The sequence below is a fragment of the Hemiscyllium ocellatum genome, chromosome 21 (genome assembly GCF_020745735.1).
Source record: "Hemiscyllium ocellatum isolate sHemOce1 chromosome 21, sHemOce1.pat.X.cur, whole genome shotgun sequence".
Classification (NCBI taxonomy): Eukaryota; Metazoa; Chordata; class Chondrichthyes; order Orectolobiformes; family Hemiscylliidae; genus Hemiscyllium; species Hemiscyllium ocellatum.
Genome location: NC_083421.1, coordinates 14,479,208 through 14,489,135, shown reverse-complemented (window position 1 = coordinate 14,489,135; position 9,928 = coordinate 14,479,208). Strand labels below are relative to the sequence as shown.

Below are 9,928 nucleotides of genomic sequence, written 5' to 3'. Positions count from 1 at the left end.
GTGTGATTCCATAATTCAGAGCAAGGTGAACCTCTGGAACTCAGTGCCCCAACACGGTGATGGTCAGTCATTGAGTCTGTCCAAGATGAGATTCACAGCTTTCTGCAGATTAAAGACACCAGTGGCTCAGAGGACAGTCAGGAAAAAATATTGAAGATGCATTTTTTCATATCAATCCAGTTTAGCACTGTGTAGTTAAGCAATATCCTCAAATAAGTCCGGAATCACCGGTGAAGAAAACCCGGAAAATCTCACATCACAGCCAATTCACCAACCGCTGAGATATAACTTGGAATATTGAGGAAAGTGGTGCAGCTCCAGTGGCGCAATTGGTCAGCGTGTGGTACTTATATGGCAGTATGGCGGCATGCGCAATGCCGAGGTTGTGAGTTTGAGCCTCACGTGGAGCAGTTTTATCTTCTCACAGTCAAATACCAACATTGAGCATATCCGAGTTTGTTGGAAAATACCAGTATCTCTGGATTGAGAAACCATCTTCCCTGAGGAATGTTTCGGTGATGAAGCAACATGCCCCGATAGCGATTAAAACGTGAAGAAATATCTGGGGAGAAACAAGAGCAGGTGACCTTGTTCAGCTCGAAGATGGTTCTGAAACAACAGACAGCATTGAGTTAAATTGCGGGTAAAAGCTGTTTAGCTGGCTTTTTAAATTCAATTTGCTACAAACTCGCACAGGTCATTGTAATAATCTAAAAGTAATTAGATTTATATCATTGAACAATGTGAATGTTGTATTTAACTTTGTTTGGAACATTTATCTGATTAAAATAAAGACCTGCTGAGGAGAAGAGGATTCAAAATGTAAAACGACAGAGCCTTGTTTGTGGGTTTCTTGGGTGGAGATCAGAGTGTACCAAATGGACCCAGCATCATCTGAATGTGATCAAACCTTTAAGGTACCAGGGTAAAGCAGGAATGGTGTCTCCGGGAGATGGTTCACTTCAGACTCAGGACGGTCTAACTTTTCTTTCTAATTAAAAAACGAAAGTTCTGTTCCATTTGTAATGCTTCACAGGGAATAAAACGCCACACGTTTCAAAACCATCAGCTTTTTTTATCCTCAATCTGACTCAGCTGCACATGTTCAATAAACTTCTTCACATGTGAGGTCAAAGAAATTTGAAAGTGTTCCCCATCCACCCACAGACATTTGCTCACTGTTAAATTCCCTCCTTAGGTACCCAGGGGTGGAGGCACATAATTGTTTGAAGTTTGAGGCACACTGGGACAGGTTGTTTAAACAGGCCTTTGGCACGTTTGCCTTCATTGGCTCAGTCTTTGAGTATAGGATGTGGGAAGTCATGCTGAGATTGTGCAGGACACGGGTGAGACCTCTTCTGGAACACTGTGCCCTGTTCTGCTGACCCAGGTATAGGAAGGGCATTATCCAACTATCGAGGGTTCAGAAGAGATTTACCAGGATGTTGCCTGGTATGGAAGGTTTGAGATATGAAGAAAGGGGGGAGAAACTGAGTCTTTTTTCACACTTGTTTAGGAGATGGATAGGGAGCTTGGGAGAAGTTTCTGAAATAATGAGAGTTATAGTTGGTGTTAACGATAGTTGTCTTTTCCCTGGATTGGGAGCTTTCCAGACAAGGAGACACATTTTTAAATTGAAAGGAGTGATATTTTAAAAAGACAGGAGAGGCATTATTTGTTACACAGAGGGCGGTTTGCGGGTGGAATGAACGTCTTGAGGAAGTGTGGATGTGGGTACAATTCCAACGGTAAAAAGCCATTTGAACAAGTACATTAAAAGGGAAGGTTTGGAGGGACATAGACCAGGATTTGGCAGGTAGGACTAGTTTAGTTTTGGATTGTGTTTGGACGGAAGCGTTTGTTTCCGTGCTGTATGACTCTATGACTCTGTGCTTGTGCATCTTTTAAACCATTCTGGGATCAGCTTCTGGATGTTGTTTCTGAGATAAAAACATTCAGGAATTAAATAATTCCCTGACTGAAAGAAACTATGTTCTAATCCTTTATTTATCATACACCGTTTTAAATCTCTGACTCTGATTATTGATTCATCTGAAAGAGGGCATTCACTTCCCATTCAGTTAGTTCGAACCTCATATCATCGGGAAAATATCCGTTGGTTTACTTCCCAATCTTTCCGGTTTCTGGTACAGTATTTTCAACATCGTGGGCCAAAGGGCCTGTTCTGTGCTGTACTTTTCTATGTTCTATGTTCTATAATCCTCACCTCTTTCTATCAACAACATCTTCCAGATGAGGACACAATCTCGATCACAGTGAACAGGATTTAAAGGACACAAGTGACCCAGCAGGAAGTCACCACGTGACTCTTCGTATATTAATAATACAACAAAGTCCCAACACGATATTGTACACTTAAATCTGCAAGTTAACCTGACATCCCTTTGTTTCGAACTGGCAGAGGAACAACAGATTCACAACTAACTCTCATATTTCCATGCATCCATGAATTATGATGTCCTGTAAGTTATAAAGTCAGTACATGAAAGTGCCCTTCAATGTGCAAGGGGCCATCCCAGGAGCTGTCCGGTGCTCGATAATATTCCACCCTCATTAATATCCATGGTGTATGTTGCAAATGGAGGTTTCAGTGCCGAGAGAAACCAAGGTGAGAATCATCCCACTGATGACAAATAAACCTACCAGGCCTCTGTAAATGATCAAATGAAAGAGAACTTGAGTGGGGACCAGAAATGATTAAATGAGCAAACAATATATTAAGAAGCAAACGTCAGGGTTCAAAAGTGAAATAGACAACCTCACAGAGAAGTGGCTCATCCTCTTTTTGTATTTATGATGTTAGAATTAAAAGAGTCATTCTGCACACAATACATGTCAGTCACAGCTGGGAGGAGTGGAGGCAAGCTCCTGTATTGTGACCATAAATGGTACTTCTGATTACAAATGTAGAAATCACTAAACCTCTCACTCCCACAACAAGAAAGATTGAATCAAATTAAAATCTGAGATTACAAAAAGGATACATAAAAGGTGAGCAGCTTTGTTTTCTGAAATGAAGAATATTAAATTTGGGAGAGTGAGCAGCTTGCCCCCTTGTCCTGTTGGAATAAAAGGATCTTTCTATCTGAATGCAAATATCTCAAATATTGATATTCACTGAAATAAATATTAACCCTTTGTGATCTGAACTTATATGTATTTGTAACGTGGGTTTTACTTGAAAACAGTTTAGATATCCATTATTTATCTTGGCACCCTGCACATTCGAGCTCACTTTCATGTAGTGAGTTTATAACTTACAGGACATCATAGTTCATGGCTGTGTGGAAATGTGAAAGTTAGATGTGAACCTGTTGTTCCTGTGCCAGTTCTAAACAAAGGGATGTCAGGTTAACTTGCAGATTAAAGTGTACAATATCGTGTTGGGACTTTGTTGTATTATTAAGACTCGCCAATCTGAAGGAGGTAAATTAAAGTAAAATGTAAATCAATTAAAAGTTTGTGAGTTTTTGTGGTCTGTCACATTAAGGACATCTTGGTGATCATAAAAAGACTGCTACCAATCTTTAATGTGAAGTTGGAGTTGACAAATGTTTGTAAGAACTTCACTCAGCTACAATGAGATCTATAAGACTGTGGCCAGATGGGCCGCTCACAATGACGGATTTATGAAAAATAGCCATGAAATGAGGCATGCTGGGAAATTGAGACAAACCTTAACCAAAATGACTGCACTCAAAGACTCTGGAATAAACATGTTGCAGAATCCACACAGACTGCAGCTACAGTCCTCATCGAAGAGTGTAGTGTTTGAAAAGCACAGCTGGTCATGCAGCATCCGAGGAGCAGGAGAGTTAACGTTTCAAACATAAGATCTTCATCAGGAATGACACAGCAGCTGCAGACTCATACAATATACACTTGAATTTGAATTGAATGGAATCGACCTGAATGCCATCCCCAGGATAACTGGGGACATCAAGTTATTTGCCAGACACAGGGATCCTCATGCTCTTATTTGGAGAGAGCTATCTGACCTATGTGCACCTAACACCTCCAGGAATGGATGAGCAAGTACCACTCTGCCATCCACATGTCAATGCCTGGTTGGGTTCAATCGATCAGGGGATCAAGTCCTGATCAATCTATTGGAGGACACTAAAGACCATCCCAAAGAGGCTGGACAGCACGGGGCGGCACGGTGGCACAGTGGTTAGCACTGCTGCCTCACAGCCCCTGAGACCCGGGTTCAATTCCCGATTCAGGCGACTGACTGTGTGGAGTTTGCACGTTCTCCCCGTGTCTGCGTGGGTTTCCTCCGGGTGCTCCGGTTTCCTCCCACAGTCCAAAGATGTGCGGGTCAGGTGAATTGGCCATGCTAAATTGCCCGTAGTGTTAGGTTAGGGGTATGGGTGGGTTACGCTTCGGCGGGTCGGTGTGGACTTGTTGGGCCGAAGGGCCTGTTTCCACACTGTAAGTAATCTAAGTAATCTAAAAAAAAAACTCCTGAGTAGAATAATTGCTGCAATACCACGGTCAGGAAGCCCTTTATTAGGAATATGGAGTGTGAGAGATAAATAGAGGGGTGGGGATGGGAAGGGAGGTTGGTGCAATGGTGCTGGTGGATGCAGGTAGGGGGTAATTGTGTTTGGTTGGTGGCGAGGAAGGAACAGCTCACTGGGAAGGAATATGGATAGGTAGGACAGGTCATAAGGGCGGTGCTGACCTGGAAGGTTGGAACTGAGATAAAGTGAGGTGGGGGGGGGGGGGGGGGGAAATGAGGAAACTGGTTAAATCCACATTGATACCATGCAGTTGGAGAGTCCCAAGGCAGAAGATGTGCTGTTCTTCCTCCAGACGTCGGGTGGTTGGGGATTGGCGATGGAGGAAGCCCAGGACCTGCATGTCCTCGCCGAGGTGGGAGGGGGTATTGAAGTATTCAGCCAAAGGGCGGTGGGGTTGGTGGGTGCGGGGTCCTAGAGATGTTCTCTGAAGTGCAAGATGAGTAGGCATCCTGTCTCCCCTGTGTAGAGGAGACAGCATCAGGAGCAACGGATACAATAAATGTATGGAAGTGCAGGTAAAATTTTAATGGATGTGGAAGGCTCCTTTGGGACCTTGGACGGAGGTGAGGGGGGAGGCGTTGGGGGCAGATTTTGCAATTCCTGCAGCGGCATGGGAAGATGCCAGGAAAGGAGGGTAGTTTGTTAGGGGGCATGGACCTGACAAGGTAATCGTGGAGGGAATGGTCTTTACAGAAAGCAGATAGGGGTGGAGAGGGAAATATATCTCTGGTGGTAGGGTCCGTTTGTAGGTGGAGGAAATGTCGGTGGATGATGCAACCTGTACTGAAGTTGGGCATGGAAGGTGAGGACCTGGGGGTTCCATCCTTGTTGCTGTTGGAGGGATGGGGTTCAAGGGCGTAGGTGTGGGAAGTAGATGAGATGCGCTGGACGGCATCATCAACCACGTGGGAGGGGAAATTGCAGTCTTTGTAGAAGGGTGTCATCTGGTAGGTTCTGTGTGGAACTGGTCCTCTTGGGAGCAGATGCAGTGGAAATGGAGGAATTGGGAATAAGGGATAACATTTCTACGGGAGGCAGGATAGGAGGAGATGTAATCCAGGGGTTATCATTGCACAGAGATGCAGATATAGTGATGCAAATATATTTATAGGAACACACATCACACACACACACACACACACACACACACAGAGAAAGGCACACAGACATGTATAAATTAAAAAATATATAAATACAGACAGAAGCACACAGACACATATCAGACACACAAACACACATGGAGTTATACAGCACAGAAACAGAACCTTCAGTCCAACAAGTCCATGCTGACCATGATCCCAAACTAAACTAGCCCCATTTGCCTCTCCCCATATTTTACCAAACCTTCTCTTATTTATCAATTGATCTAAATGTCTTTTAATCATTTCAACTGTACCTGCTTGCAACACATTCTCTGGAAATTCATCTTTCACATGAGCCTCTGTTTTAAAAAAAGCCCCATAGATCTTTTTGTAATATTTCTCCTCTCACCTTATAAATGTCCCCTCGCCTTGTAATCTCCCAGCCCAAGGGAGAGACATTTGCCATTCACCTAATCTATCCTCCACATGACTTTATGCATCTCGATTAGTTTACCTAAGCCCCACAACCTGCTATGCTCCAGTGAACATATCCCAGCATATCTAGCCTAATAATGTAAGTCAAACCCTCCATTCCCGCAAAATCGTGGTAAATCTCCCCTGAACCCTTGAAGCTTATTAATACCTGATCTATGACAGGGTGACCACAACTGGACACAATACACCTGCAGATGCGTCAGCAACATCTTGTATAACCTTAAGATAATGTTCCCACTCGGATACGCAAAGGTCTAAATGAGGAAGGAATGCTATATAAATGCTTCCTGAACATATATGTGATGCAAACTTCAAAAAATAGTACCTGAACGTCTCTGTTCTACAACACTAAAGCCCCATTTAAGCTAGAAATCAGAGCAAGGCAATTAAAGATGTTCATAGTTTATCTCGATGGCACAGCGTGTTCACTCAATGTCCGACAGTTGAAGCAAATACCCTGCATCTGATTAACAATGAGAAATGTCCACTGTGTCATTCAGTAAAGTTACCCAGATTGTATAAACCCCTACCGAGGTGAAAGCTGGCACTTAAAAAGGTGATCCAAAATCTGGGCAAGGTTCAGGTGTTGTGTAGTGTGCAGCACCCATGCCTCAGAGTCACAGCTCAGGATTCGACTCCAATTCCTGAACTTGTGCCAGTGCCCCTATCTCCAGACCAGAAGGTCTGGATTCAAGCCCTGATTATCTTGGAGATATATCACAGCATGTCAGAACTGGGTGATGAACAAAACACACAGGGGAATAATGTTGCAGATTTAGGGCTTTAGTACAGTTAACGGTACTGTCCCACCTCTGGACTCAAAGGGCTACATTCAAATCATACATAATATATCTGAACAGGTTGATTTAAATTATTTTAGAATTGTGGCTTGATTGAGTAGGAAGAGGTGTCAGTATTGAATTTCAGAACTTAGATGTGGGATGACAGAAAACACAACCAGTCGTATTGATTGGAGTCAAATTTGCAATTTCTGGAAGTTTATAAAATCATGAGGGGCAAGGATAGATTGAACAGTCAAAGTGTTTTCTCCAGAGTTGTTTGGGGGAGGATGCAAATCTAGAGGGCATAGGTTGAGGTGAACGGAAAAGATTCAAATGGGACCTAAAGGGCATATGTCTCGTGCAGAGGGTGTATGGAATGAGCTGCCAGAGGATGTTGTGGAGGCTGCTACAATTATAACATTTAAAAGATATCTGGTTGGGGACATGAAAGGGAAGGGTTTATAGGGAAATGAGCCAAATCATGGCAAATAGGACCAGATTAATTTCAGAGATCTGGTTATCATGGATGAGTTGGACTGAAGGGTCTGTTTCCGCGCTGTACAACTCTATACCTCAGTGATCCAATTGATCAAGAATTATTTGTAATCTTAGACAATGTTCTTCACGGTCCACTGTACAGCTAACCTGGGTGGCATCCACAGACTTGCTAATCATGCCTGCTATATTCTTACCTCAGTCATTGATATAAATGACAAGCAAAAGTGGATGCAGCACCGATCCCTGTGGCTCACCGCTGGTCACAGGCCTCCAGTCTGAAAAACAGTCCGGCATGACCAAGACCATGCTCTGTGTTCTGTCATTAGCAGAAACACACCGAAACAGACACACTCACATAGCACATTCATACAGAGACACAGACACACTTATGTCTTTAAGGCTGTAGTAGATATATTTTGATTATTAAGGAGATTGGGTTACAGTGAGAAGGCGGAATAATTGTACTGTGAAACATGCCAGCCACGAACAAACAGCATATCCTACTCAATGGGCCAAATGGCCTAATTCTGCTCCAATGTCTTGTGCTCTATGGTCTTAAAGTAGTACAAATGTCTTCTATGGAGAGCAGTTTAGACTGAGTTTGGTAAACGTTGCTGAACAGAGTTAATGGGAATATGGGATAGGTTTGAGGTGCTGAATGACCCAAGTCTTTTCATATTTGATAAAGAAGAACATAGAACATTTACAGACCAGGAACAGGCCCTTCGGCCCTCCAAGCGTGAGCTAATCCAAAAGTACTGTCTAAATCAGTCGGTCAATTCCTAAGCATTTGTATCCCTCTGCTCCCCACCTACTCATTCATCTGTCCAGACACATCTTAAATGAATCTACCGGATCTGCCTCTACCACCTCTGCTAGAAACGCATCCCAGACACCCATCACCCTCTGTGCGAAGTACTTATTGCGTGTATCCCCTTAAACTTTCCATCTCTCACCTTGAAAGCATGACCTCTCATTATTGAATCCTTCACCCTGGGAAAAAGCTTGTCTCTGTACACTCTGTCTATACCCTTCATGATTTTTGATGTGCGCTTACTTCTCAAAAGAGCGGGTGACCTGCTGTGCGGTTAGCATACTCTAAAATTGACGGGTCTCCCATTTAAGATGACAATATCATTTGGGCTGTGCTGTCCATGGTGTCCTCATTCCCAGGGAACAGTGAAGATTGGGTCATTGAAGATATTCAAGGCTGAACACGACTGACCTTTGACGGGCAGGAGAATCAAAGTTTGTTGGGAATAGACAGGAAAGGGGTGATCAGCCACTTTGTGCATGTGTGCTTGAGATCAGATCAGACGTGATCTTTCAAAATCGAGCAGCAGGCTGGAGGGGGGCGAATGGCTAACTGCTGCTCCTTACCCTTGCGTTGATCTCTGAATAACAGCAGTTGAGGAAGACCCCATTCAGCCCATCAGGATGATTGCAATGAGACAGAAGGAGACCATTCTGTCCCTCTGAGGAGTCGGTCAGGCATAGAATAAATTATTTGAGTACTTTATACATCACAGGAGAAGGCCATGCAACCTTCCCAGGTTTCTACACAGGTACAGGGGCTCCTTGGTTAGCTAACAGGAATTACAGAGTAGAGATTATTATTTGTTTTCAGGTTGGAAAGCTGTTGGTAATGGAATGTATCAGGAAACAGGTATAAGGTCAACAACAATTTATAATGTAAATGAATGATTTGGATGAAGGGGCTGAGTGATTTGGAGCTCAATTTGCTAAGGCACAAGAATAATCATTCAATAAGACGTCAAGTGGAGGCAGAGCATCTGCAATGGGATACAGACAGGGGAGGTTAATGAGCAAACCTTCAGCAAAAAACACACACAATGTGGCTGATAGGAAGTTTGTCTTTTGGTGAAAAGATAAAACAACCAGAAATTATTTAACTGGTGAGAAATTTCCAAACACGGAGGTCCAGAGGGATTTGTGTATCTTTGTACATAAATTACATCATATTATTCAGAAGATGCAGCAAATGATTTAGATGGTAAATGGAATGATGATTTTTTTAAAAAAAAAGTATTGTGTTTGATCTGAGGGATATTATTGTGCTTCTGTACAGAAAAATTGCTGAGACCACATCCAAGGCGGGATGTTAGGTTATGATCCCCTTAATTGAAAAAACACACAACTGGTTTTGAAGATTTTCAAGGATATTTGTCTTTACTCAGTCTTGGGATGAAGGCATTCTGTTCTGAAGGATTAATAGTTCAGACCTGAGAATGCCAAATGTCCTTATTAATCATATAAAGTCTTGAGGAGAGGGTAGCTGGTAAATAGCTAATGGATATTTCCCCTTGCATGGGAGAATAAAACTGGGGAAGTAAGTTAAGAATACAATGCAGTCATTTAACACAAACATTGTGAAGATATTAAGTGTTTTAATTTTAAATTACGTGGCACATATAAACACATCTTCAAATCAAATGGGGGTTTAGTTGCTAAAAAAATGGCTCTATGTACAACGGCAGCAATGATACAGCTAAATGGAGCAGGG

General features: G+C 42.8%; 1 non-coding gene across 1 annotated transcript; it reads left to right on the top strand.

Moving 5' to 3' along the window:
- Positions 1-314: 314 nt before the first annotated feature.
- Positions 315-410, top strand: trnai-uau (transfer RNA isoleucine (anticodon UAU)). Its single transcript has 2 exons — positions 315-352; positions 375-410. It is a non-coding gene; the product is annotated as a tRNA-Ile (tRNA).
- The last annotated feature ends 9,518 nt before the right edge of the window (positions 411-9,928 follow it).